This window comes from Palaemon carinicauda, chromosome 6 (assembly GCF_036898095.1).
Source record: "Palaemon carinicauda isolate YSFRI2023 chromosome 6, ASM3689809v2, whole genome shotgun sequence".
Lineage (NCBI taxonomy): Eukaryota > Metazoa > Arthropoda > Malacostraca > Decapoda > Palaemonidae > Palaemon > Palaemon carinicauda.
The window spans coordinates 88221743-88235462 of record NC_090730.1 but is presented as its reverse complement, the minus strand read 5'-3'; positions in this window follow the sequence as shown (position 1 = coordinate 88235462).

The following is a 13720-nucleotide window of genomic DNA, read 5'->3' as shown; positions in this document are numbered from 1 at the left end:
GCAGTGACGGATATTAGGCGGTAATCAGCAGGCTAGAGCGACCTCAAACACATTCCCAAATTCTACAACAGGCATAATATATATATATATATATATATATATATATATATATATATATATATATATGTGGGTGTGTGTGTGTGTGTGTGTGTGTGCGTAATATCAATTTTTGTGCCGTTTCTCGGACCAGGTTTCGATTCCCCGGGCGACCAGAAGCTATTATCTCTGAGTTGATTCCCCCTTGGTTCTCTGATCCCGAGGTACAGAGAAAATCCAGATATTAAGGGAGTATAATATATGGCTTATATAAATATGAAAAACACGCCTACATGTGCAAAATTTATCATTTTATATATATATATATATATATATATATATATATATATATATATATATATACATATATATAAATATTTATATATATACAGTATATATATATATATATATATATATATATATATATATATATATATATATATGTATGTATATATGTGTGTGTATGTGTGTGTGTGTAGAAATCAAAAAAAGCAAACACGCGATGAGCATAAAATAATTAAGTATTATAGCCACGAAAGGAAAAATGAAAACACAAACTCAGTTCTCCTTACGTGACTATAATATATATATATATATATATATATATATATATATATATGTATATATATATATATATATATGTGTGTGTATATATATATATATATATATATATATATATATATATATAATTTGATAACATGAAGAAAATAGCAGACAACTTAAGAGCTAAGAAATCCGTGGTCTTTACAAAAAACGAGGGAAAAATAGCATTTGGGTCTACACCTCCATAAGCATCGACATCCATGAAGAGTGTCTTCATTTCATAGGACTTAAATGCTAAACTAGTTATTTTAGCCTCAGAAAAACAGGAATGAGGAAGATCTAGTTTCTCAATACTCTACTTACTGTCTGTTATGGTCAGCTATATCAAAACCTAACTATACAAAATCCCCTCTAATGCTTTATTCCCCCATTGATTAATTCATCATAGAAATTAGCAAATTAGTAACAGGTAAGAAAATATACCCAGCAAAACACACATGCACACACACATACGCATATATATATATATATATATATATATATATATATATATATATATATATATATATATTTATATATATATATATATATATATATATATATATATATATATATATATGTATATATATACATATTTGTGTATATATATATATATATATATATATATATATATATATATATATATATGTATATGTATATATATACATATTTGTGTATATATATATATATATATATATATATATATATATATATATATATATATATATATATATATATATTTGTGTATATATATATATATATATATATATATATATATACACGTGTGTGCGCGTGTAAAGGTACCTAGTTCCTACTCTTCCCATAAGCTAACTTTTATTTTGATGTCCCGATAGCGTATCAATCTTTTAGGGGTCTTGATGAAGGGCAACGAAATCTTTCCTCAGAGTATTCGTTTGACCACTTCCTCTCCTCTTGCCGTTGCGCTTCTTGGTCGGATTTCTTTTGACGAACATCTTGAAGGCGTTTCATGACGACGGAACCCAATTGAACCATTGATCTCTTTGTAATTAAAATATACTTTTTATAACTACTGTAAGAGGTCTCGTGTCTCAAATTGCATCTCCTGATGATGATGATTTAGATTGACCCGCCTATATACAAGGCAGACCATGGGCCCTTAAGTTGGCAGCCCGTAAGGGGAACGGAACGTTTGTTGTATCTTTTAAAAGCTGTTACTTGTGTTGGATAACACGAACACTGACAACAGACATATGATGAGGCTGACACAAAATGACGACCGAAGCTGGAGCCCGAAGTTCAAATCCAGGGCGCCGTAAGCCAAAAATCTCCGATCCTTAACGCGTTCCTTCGTCGGTCCTACATAATTATTTTTCTTATAAGAGTGTGCTAACAGGAAGACGTCCAATTGGAGTGTCTCTCCTTAGAAGTTCTTCCTTTTAGAGGGAAAAAAAATTACTTCAGATTGAAGAATTTTAGCTTTCTCTGATCCTTCAATATTCTCTACTTCTGTGCAGTTTCTCCCTTATTCTTCACAATCTTTATTTTTGGATCTTTAACATTATGGACTTTACTTTATCATGGTGAGTCGGTGATAAAAGCTTGCAAATTTGGGTTGGTCAATAAAACAATCAAAACGATCTTTTTACTTTTTCTAACATTTCTGCTTGAGACGAATGACAATTTGAAACCTATTTTGGAATTCACCGGTATTCCAAATATCTTCTAACAGGAAGACTAAGAATCTTTTGGAGCTCTGATAGTAAAGCATTCAAGTTTCCTATTGATGACGGAAGACAAATTGGAGTCGAACAAGGAGTTGGGGGAGTTTTGAAGACTATTTTGGATTTTGGAGCCTGTTGTGGATTTCCAAAAGTCCTTCATGTTTTTTAGAAATAAGCTAGATACAGGAACTCTATATTGTTGGCTCGGCGGGGCTGCCCGCTTCCCGGTACCCCGGAGGGTTTCCCCCTTCCTGCTGGCAGGGCGGGGCTCCCCTCTTCCAGAATGAAGGGCGGGGCTCCCCCCTTCCCACTGGCGGGGCTGGGCTCCCCCCTTCCCGCTGGCAGTGTGAGACTCCCCCCTTCCCGCTGGCAGGGCGGGGCTCCCCTCTTCCAGAATGAAGGGCGGGGCTCCCCCCTTCCCACCGGCGGGGCTGGGCTCCCCCCTTCCCGCTGGCAGTGCGATACTCCCACCTTCCCGCTGGCAGGGCGGGGCTCAGCCTTTCCGCTGGAAGGGCGGGGCTCCCCCTCCCCGCTGGCAAAGTGGGGCTGCTCCCTTCCCGCTAGCAGGGCTGGGATCCCCCTTTCCTGATGCCAGGGTGGGGCTCCCCCCTTCCCGCTGTCAGGGCGGGGCTTATCCCTTCACGATGGCAGGGCTGGGATCCCCCCTTTCTGCTGCCAGGGTGGGGCTTCCCGCTTCCCGCAGGCAGAGCGGGGCTCCCTCCTTCCAGCTGGCAGGGCGAGGCTCCTCTCTTCCCACTGGCAAGGTGGGGCTGCCCCCCTCCTGCTGATAGAGCAGGGGTCCACCCTTCCCACTAGCAGGGCGGGGCATCCCCCTTCCCGCTGGCAGCGCGGGGCTCCCCCCTTCCTGCTGGCAGGGTGGGGCTTCCCCTTTCCCTCTGGCAGGGCAGGGCTCCCCCCTTCTTGATGGCAGGGCGGGGCTCCCCCTTCCATTGGCAGGGTGGGGCTCCCCCCTTCCCGTTGGCAGGACGGGGCTCCCGCTTCCCGCTGGCAGGGCAGGGCTCACCCATTCTGGCTGGCAGGGGGGGGGGGCTCACACCTTCCGGCTGGCAGGGTGTGGCTCCCCTTTCCTTTGGCAGGGCGGGGATCTCCCCTTCCTGCTGGCAGGGTAGGGCTCACCTTTCCCACTGTCAGGGCGGGGCTTCCCCCTTCCTGCTGGCAGAGCGGGCCCCCCCCTTCCTGCTGGCAGGGTGGGGCTGCAGATTCCCGCTGGCAGGGTGGGGCTGCACATTCCCGCTGGCAGAGTGGGGCTCCCCCATTCCCTCTGGGAGGACAGGACTTCCCCCTCTTGCCAGCAGGGCAGGGCTTCCCCCTTCCCACAGGTAGGGCGGAGCTCCCCCCTTCCGGCTGGCAGGGCGGGGTTCCCCCTTTCCACTGGCAGGGCAGGGCTCTCCCTTTCTGCTGGAAGGGCAGGGGTTCCCCCTTCCCGCTCGCAGGGCGGGGCTCCCCTCTTCCTGCTGTCGTGGAAAGGCTCCCCTTTTCCTGGAGCGGGGCTGCCCTAATCCCGGGGCAGACCCTCCCCCCTCCCACTGGTAGGGCATGGCTCCACCCTTCCTGCTGGCAGGGCGGGGTCCCCCCCATCCACTGGCAGGGCGGGGCTCCCCCTTCCCGCTGGCAGAGTGGGGCTCCTCCTTCCCGCTAGCAGGTTGGGGCTCCCCCCTCCTCACTGGCAGGGAGGGGTTCCCCCCTTCTTGCTGGCAGGGCTTAGCTCCGCCGTTCCTGCTGGAACGGCAGGGCTCCCCCATTCCGGCTGACATGGCGGGGTTCCCCGTTAAAATATAAAAGAATACTCTAATCATATATATATATATATATATATATATATATATATATATATATATATATATATATATATATTCAAATAAGCGTTATATTTTTGATATGTTAATGTCTGGATTCTCTTAAGGACCTCGGGATCTGAGGCCCAGGCAAAATCATACAAAGACAACAGCTTCTGACTGGCCTTGAGTTGAACTCTGGTCCAGGAAACTTGTATGAACATTGACATACCACTTGGGCAAGTGGTATGTCAATGTTCATGCAAGTTTCCTGGACCAGGGTTCGACTCCCGGCCAGTCAGCTGTTGCCTGGGGCTCGGATCCCAAGGTCGTTAAGAGAATCCAGACATCTATGTATCAAATATATATGGCTTATTTGAATATGAAAAACAAAATTTATCATATATATACATATATATATATATATATATATATATATATATATATATAATATATATATATATATATATATATATGTGTGTGTATATACCTATATATATATATATATATATATATATATGTATATATATATGATAAATTTACTTTTTCATATTCAAATAAGCCATATATATTTGATACATAAATGTCAAGGTATACACACACACACACACACATATATATATATATATATATATATATATATATATATGTGTGTGTGTGTGTGTGTGTGTGTGTGTATATAAATATATATATATATATATATATATATATATATATATATATATATATATATATATACTGTATGTATATATATATATATATATATATATATATATATATATATATATATGTATATACTTATATATATATATATATATATATATATATATACATATATATATATATATATATATATATATATATATATATATGTATATATATACAGATGTATTTGCATATATATATATATATATATATATATATATATATATAAATATACATAGTTGTCGTACAGTTTGGAGTATTGGCACTAGCCTACTAGACACAGATACTGATATTGCAGGCATAAATTGACCTTCAAAGTGCATATGACAAGCAATAATGTAGTAAAAGTAATCAGAATCTTGATGCTGTAATTTTCAGTACAGTTTGAAGGCTCTATGACGGTTGTTTTTTTCAGGTCCTTTTCTCCAGTAGTACGGTGGAAACTCCTAAACTGGACTTTTGAATCTTCTCAGGAATGGGTTCAGTCATACGAGTGACTGATTTCAGACCATCATCTTTACAGAATCTAAATTCTTCCATGTATATTCCAACTGTGCTTTGAACTGATTCAGTTCCATAAGCATCAGACACCAGCTGATCAAAGTTGTCTCAGTCGTCATGAAACACTGTTCCTTTAGGTTAATCCTTAACCATATCACTATTACTGATTACTGAAACACTTTCAACCATGTATATGCCAGTACAGTTTTCAATTCAAAAGAAAAAGCATAGGACTCATAATTACCTAGTTTGTTTAGGAAAGTAGTTGATTGTTTAGATTTGTAGAAATGGCGGAGTGTCATACTTAGTAGGCTATGCGTTTTCATCTTCCACTGTCCACCTGTTGCTGCTTTACACATATCTAGACTAACTGATAGTACTAATATTCATTCTCGTTCTGACTAGTCCTTCTTACCACACATTAATGTAAATACAGATTGTAGAACATAAGCAGGAATTTCCTATAGTGGGTCAGGAACGTCACTAGATTTGGTGGGCCATAGAAGTGTCTTGGTTCATTTTTAAAGCACAGCTGTCTTGACCGCTTTAATCTATGGGCGAGCCAAGAAAAGGAAAAAAGGGTCAGCTAATAAATCATTCACTCAGATTTGAATGGTCTAAGAATATAATCCTTTAATTTGATACTCTCTTTAAATTGTTTCCTTCACTCATTTTGTTTCAAACACGTGGTGACAACAAAGTTGAAACTCTTAGATATAACAAAGAGTAAATTTGTTAAAAAAAGATTACCACTTTAACAGAAATAATCTTAATTTTTATATCAAATTAATTATCAATTGTGATTGATTACTAGAATACAGGATTCTATATAAAGGATTTAATCAACTCAGTTTAATATAGTATAGGCTATATACATTGTTGATAGTATAGTTTTAGAATTTACTTAATTAATGGACAAAAGGTTTTTACAACTAAGGTTTAATTATCAAACGTGGTTATGGGGACTCTTCGTCACATGAAATGAGTTCTATCACAAAAGATTCAATGAATTCGTTAATGCTGACATCATTCTCCATGTCTTCCTTTATAATTTTATCAGTATGCTTGATAGTCATGACCCATTTTTCCGTAGTGATGGATTCCAAAGCTTCACGCAAAAGTTCCTTCAAGTCCTTCATTCTGAAATTATTTCGTGATGCAACATATTTCTTCACTTGAGACCATATCAACTCAATTGGGTTATAATGTGAATGGTAAGGAGGTAAGCGTAAAATCTGGTGATCATTTTGAATGGCTATGTCGTCGACTACATATTTTGGTTCTCTTGAGTTTTTCATTGATTTTATAATTTCATATAACTCACATTTTGTAAGGTAATCTGGAGGGTTTACACCATGTTTATTCAGCCAATCTCGCATATCAATCTTCGTTCGTGACATTGTTGGCGGTCTGTCGATTTGAACTGAATGGTATGAAGCATTGTCCATTACAATCACAGATGATGGAGGTATGTTTGGAAGTAGCTGCGTTGTGAACCATTTTTTAAATACATCTTTATTCATCTGATTGTGGTAATCTCCATCATCGTGTTTAGCTTGGAATACCAGTTCATCATTGGGAACAAAGCCATCCTTTGATCCAGCATGCAGGGTGATGAGTCTGCTACCCTTTCCCGTTTTTGTATTATGCCAGTTGCATGGTCAGACGAATCATCTTGCCAACACTTACTTACAGTATAATTTTGGTTAACCCAGGTTTCATCTATATATACGTACGATCGTTCTCCCATTTCCATCAAATATTTAATTTTACGTTAAAATTTTGTTCTTCCTCTTGTAATATCACTTCTCTCCAGCAGGAATTTTTTTGCGCTCATTTTTTTTATAAGAGAAACCTATTTCAATGTAGTAATTTTCGAAAGGATTCTTTGCATCCACCAAAGCAAATATTTTCCTTAACTTGTAAAACTTTTTCGATAGTTGGAATTTCGCTTTTTGCATAAAATTCTAGCACAGTTTGTCTTATAACTCCTCGATCAAAATTGTCCACATTTGTTACGGCTTTCGACCTTTTTCTTTTCTTTTCCCTAAAAATAGGTTATCTAAAGTCTTCCTCTGATTCCTTTGCTTCCTTGCAAATCTGAAGCAAAGTAGTTTTTTATATTTTGGGTGCATCTGTGACACGTTTGATCACTTGGTCAATTCCAAATTCAACAGTTTTATTATCCTTTTCCCATTTAAAAAAAGTTTTTCCTTTTCCTTCCCATCTCTTAGTGAAGCGAAGGCATCGGGATTAGGGAGAATCGGCACTACCGCAAATGAGCTTGAAGTTCGCTCGTAAAATGGTTCTACTATAGTGTAAAGCTCAATACTAACTCCTTTGATCCAGTCATCATCTCACAAATCATATACAGATAGAATAATTGTTTTCAGTGATTCCAAAGATTTACAAAATATCAGTGTGTCTTTATATGGGTATGATCAGAAGTCGATGCTGTCTTTCAGGTCAGAGCAGTGTTCAATCTTCAACCTGAGATACACTAGTTATTTCACAAGCTTGTTCATTTTCATTATTGTTGCATAGATTCTCATAATACATTTTTCTAAATGACAAAGTTTTAGAACCCAATCTTTGTGAATAACTTATTTTTTTTTTTTTTTTAGATCGTAGATGCGTAAATGTTTTCTCTATACATCTTTTCTTGTCTGATGTTTCCTCATTTTCTGTGATGGTGTAACACTGCTGAGATATTCGTCTCACTAAAAACTGCTTGGATCTTCATTCATGAAAGTAGGTCTCCCTTGCGAAAAGATCTAGTCCTCTTATTTTGTATAGTAAATCTTCCTCATTTACCTAAATTTCCTTTTCTTTAATGTTTTTATACGCATCTGAGTGGAACTTCTGCAAGCTATGTATATTACCAGAGTCCTTTACCTTGTCACCTTTACAAAATATACAGTATTTACCAAGTATCACTATTTAACATCTTTTTTTGGCGACTTGTTCACTTACATTCAAGCATTTGTTTTTATGCTTAACAATGTGCGGCGACCAACTCAAAAACACTCTCGTCGGCGACTTTATAGATAAACAAGTAAATAAACAAATGAACAAATAAGTATTAAGAATAATTAATCTTAACTTCAAACTACATTTGAACAAATACCTTTAAATTTTCTATTAAAAAAATATCTAAGGCACTTTATCTTTTATAATAAGTTCGGAATTTTTTAGGAGAAAAAATCATCACTTGCTTACTTGGATTTATCAATTTGAAACGGATAGAAAAGTTTTGGTATCTATTTCGATATAACGTAAACATTGGCTAAAAAAAGCGTATGTAAAAAGAACGTATTTATAATGCAACATGTAATTACAGATTAGTTATTTTTTCCTGAGAGGACTTCGTTTGCAAGGAGAAATATGTTAAAATCAAGATTTTTTCGGTTTGTCTGTGTACATTTTGTATTACTTTAGAAATACATATTATACTATTGAAATGTTTGCTTTTTACATATGTTTCTTGACATATTGCAATAGTCCCTGCAAATTTTCTTGAAAGTCTGAATATGTTTGACCGCCCATATAAAGGCTTAATGTAGATTTATGTGAGGCAGAGTTAAGCGTAGCGTGAAGCAGGGGGTTTTAGTCCTCTATGTGAGAACGGCCCCGAGTTGAGAGTGGTCGCTATGTTCTTGACATAAGCCCAAGACACAGGTTATTAGAAATGTGAGTTGAAAAGGTTATCAGGAAATGGGAGTTTAAAAGTTAGCAGAAAATATTCTGGGGTGGTCCTGGCCCCGGCCTAAAAGGATTACTAAATATTCTAAACACCATGCACACTGACTGAGTCAATTGAACAATGGTGTCAGATACTTATATCAAGATTATGAACATGGAGTTTAATAAGCGTCAGGTTTTTCTCCCTCAGTTTAGGATAAAAGTCAGATTCTGAAGTGCAAACATGTGAGTAATTTTCAAAGTACTACCAACCTGAAGTACTTAAAATAACATCCTTAGAAATAACAGGTCTCCAAAAAAAAAAAAAAAAAAAAAAAACCTTTCTCAAAATTTAATTCTTTTAACGATATCAAATGGGAGACTGTCTGTTTCTCAAATTTTTCAAATATTGGTTTCATCATACAGCCAACAGCTGGACATATACTGTATATCAGAGAAACCAGTAAGCTAATATCACCCAATATCAAACCAAAGAAAGGTAAATTCCAGAGAAACCAATATTTTTACAATCGCTACTGATAGAAAGGCGATCAGAAATAACCAGGGTAATCTATCTAGGTGTCATGTCCTCGACGCCTGCTGTCAATTGCCTCTACCTGGTTCTGTCTCTAGCTTTCTGTATAAATTATCAAGCTGCTACATTCTCATTTACATCTTCCGGTGAGCTGTCCAAAAACCAGGGTAATAAAACTAGAAAAATAAACACATGTACCGTAAAAAAAGAAACAATACAATACGAACTGAAAATGCTAAGCTAAAAAGGGAGAAAAACATTTCTTACAAACTTGAAATTAAGTTCTTTAAAGCGCACCCACCCCTTGCCCATATTGGTGCCATATTCTGCATAGCTTTTTTTACATTTGTTTAGGAACTCTGGTCCAAAATTAGTTCTTATTCAAATATAATTTTGTTTTATCTATTGAAATCCTTGGTGTCTTGTTCATTAAAAATAGCGTGACTTTATTCTTTTTTTCCCTGTCGTTTCACAAATCGCACTATAAAGACGCAGCGCAACAGATTATCGGTAACTAGATAATATCAGCTTAGTTAGAAATGAAGTTTGTAATTTTATCACTGAAATGGATAACACGGAGTCAAGCTGCCAACTAATCATAGAGAGTTCATCTGTAACATAACTGGTATGGAATGAACATCTTGGCCCACAATCTTCTTTGACACTCACTATTCTCTCTCTCTCTCACCCCTTCTCACTCTCACCCCTTCTCGCTCTCACCACACTCAGACTCTTTCACCCCTTCTCACTTCCTCACCAACCTCTCTCTCTCTCTCTCTCTCTCTCTCTCTCTCTCTCTCTCTCTCTCTCTCTCTCTCTCTCTCTCCATAATAAATGATAAAAGATAGCGTCGAGTTTATATCTCCATTTACATAAAACTCAATTTCAAAATAAATATAATCTTGAGAAACATTACAAGTTCTATTCTCTAGAGACATGATGTTTGTGAAGTGAATCTTCATCTCACTAAGAGTTGGAATTGTTGAAAGACAAACAAACAAGAATGGAAGTAATAATGGGGTTTCTGAAAGGGTTACAAGATTTCGGTAGGTTTGGATAAATTCCAGGAATTTAGAAGGCAAGAAGAACTAATTACGTTTAATAAATCCAAAGAAATATCTTGCAATTCCAAATTATAAAAGGGCTCAGTGCGCGGGCCAATACTCACCTCGACAGAACTCTCTCAAAATTTACGTTTTGGTCCAATAATAATAATAATAATAATAATAATAATAATAATAATAATAATAATGATAATAATAATAATAATAATAATAATAATAATAATTATTATTATTATTATTATTATTATTATTATTATTATTATTATTATTATTATTATTATTATTATTATTATTATTATTACCTCCGCCAAGGAGGTCATGTTTTCACCTCTGTCTATTTGTTTGTAACTAATCTAACTCAAAAAGATACGGGCGAATTTTGACCAACGTACTAAAAATATATTAAAAGCGATGTATTCAGGTCGAATCTCTCTCTCTCTCTCTCTCTCTCTCTCTCTCTCTCTCTCTCTCTCTCTCTGTGTGTGTGTGTGTGTGTGTGTGTGTGTGTGAATGTCATTTAGGCTGGTATAACTCATGTATTGTGCTTTTTTTTATTATTATTTTACGTCGAACCATATCTGAAAGTACTTTTTCTTTCATCGGTGACTTGAACAAGACTAATGTCGAAATAATCTAATGTAGCTGTTAATGAAAGGAATTGTTTAGCTGCGATATTCCAATAATACTTACATGATTTTGCGGATTCATAATATATATATATATATATATATATATATATATATATATATATATATATGTGTGTGTGTGTGTGTGTGTGTGTGTGTGTGTGTGTGTTCAGTATTTGCAGTGGATATTCGAAACGTCAAATGATAAAACAGAATGGAATATGGCAACTCGATTTGTAAAATTTTAATGCTTTTACTAGTAAAAACACCTCTTTGCTGCCTTTGATTCGCTAAGGTTGGAGAGGGCTCCGCCTATTTCATAGTAGTAGTTAGATGAGCAATACCTTGTTTGTTTTGTCATGGGAACACTAGAGACATCTGACAAAAGATTTCCCCCCGAGAGTCTACGTTCTTTTGATTCTAACTGTACATAAAAGAATTTCTCTTTAATTTCTATAAAATTAATTTCATTCATATTAAATACATTGACAGTCAATGCAAATTGTCTTAATCATATAAATAAGCAAATGAAATTAATAAATCTAATATTTCTATTCAAATTTGATATAATTTTTATTCAAGAACACAATATAAAATCTGAATGGAAACTAGCGTATATAAGAAAACTTTCGTACGATACTAATTAATCATACATAATATCTTAAAGGGTGACTTGCTATCTTTATACGAAAATCGTCGGATGAGAATGTCCTGAATGTAGAAAAGGATATAAGTGGTCATTTAATGAGTGTCAATTGGCGTTGTTCAAAAGTTTACATTAAGTTTCTCAATATTATTATTATTATTATTATTATTATTATTATTATTATTATTATTATTATTATTACTAGCCAAGCTACAACCTAGTTGGAAAAGCAAGATGCTATAAGCCCAAGGGCTCCAACAGGGAAAAATAGCCCAGTGAGGAAAGGAAATAAGGAAATAAATAAATGATGAGAATAAATTAACAATATATCAATCTAAAAACAGTAACAGCGTCAAAACAGATTTGTCCTATATAAACTATTAACAACGTCAAAAACAGGTATATCATATATAAACTATAAAAAGACTCATGTCAGCCTGGTCAACATAAAAACATTTGCTCCTACTTTGAACTTTTGAAGTTCTACTGATTCAACTACCCGATTAGGAAGATCATTCCACTACTTGGTAACAGCTGGAATAAAACTTCTAGAATACTGTGTAGTATTGAGCCTCATAATGCTAAGAAATGACCCACCCACTCCCAACTGTTTGAGTTTGAAAACAAGGGCCTCATGATTAACACAGTTAAAGGCAGCACTAACATCAAGGCCAATCATACGAACTTCCTGACCACAATCAAGGGATTTCTGTACAGCATTGGAGCTTGTAAGAAGGGAATCACATGCTCCAAGGCCTTTACGAAAACCAAATTGCAAACTAGGGAGTAGATGATTACCTTCAGCAAACCTATTAAGACGTTTTGCCAGACGTTCAAAAACTTTAGATAATATAGGTAAAGGGTATTGGAAATTGAATTGTAATATTTTGAGTAATGATTTAGTTAAAGAAGATTTCATGACGGCTTGGACTGAGATTAAAAATAAGAAGGGCAAATTTGAAAACATTAAATGCTGGTGAAACTTTGCAAAAGCACAACTAAAATCCATTTTTAGTAAGTTCTTCAAAGCAAATTAATCGTGAGAGACACGGACTACTTAATTTAATGAATTATCAGTTAAAAGAGAAAATTGGGAAATCGACCTTGAATGCTGAGAAAATATCTTTGGTGAATTCATCAAAATTGAGAATAAATAGTATTTAAGATGAAATATTTGAAGGGATAAAAATAAGAACTAAAGTTGATGATAAATTAAAAGTCGAACAAGTGTCATCATATCTGCTAGGGAAGCAAAAAATTACTAAAACCTTTCTGAATAAGATTAGGCGAGAGGATGGTAGCGAAATTGTTAATCCTAATGCATTTATTATGTAGGTAAGAGACTATTTTGAAAACCTTTTTGAAAAAGAAAAATGTAGTAAACATAGTCTACAAGTGTATTTTTTTTTTCAATTTAATCAATAGGGTTATAAACAAAAAATGAAAATGAAAATTATGCCTCCGTAATGTAGATTGAACTTGTAGGGCAGGCTATATAGAGAAAATCATACCCTTGGACAAGAGAACAACACCAGTGAGGACAAGACACCAAAGATCTAATAGCAAGCTGAATATATTTCTGGACATCAGGTTGGCTGACTCACCGTCTCTCTGAAAACAGTCAACATCAGGCACATAAAGAACTGAGTCTGCCACACTGAAGTTCGAAGAAGCACAGACATGCTACTGTAGTTGAGTAGAATCCTAATACTCACAGGAAGTACTTATCTACATGAATGGGCTTCTTTCTTACATTACCTTGCAACAGATAAGCTAAGTATTTTGGTATATCTCACGTGGTAAAGAATACTGTGACCATGCCTAAGGGCATTAAAAGGCTACCCT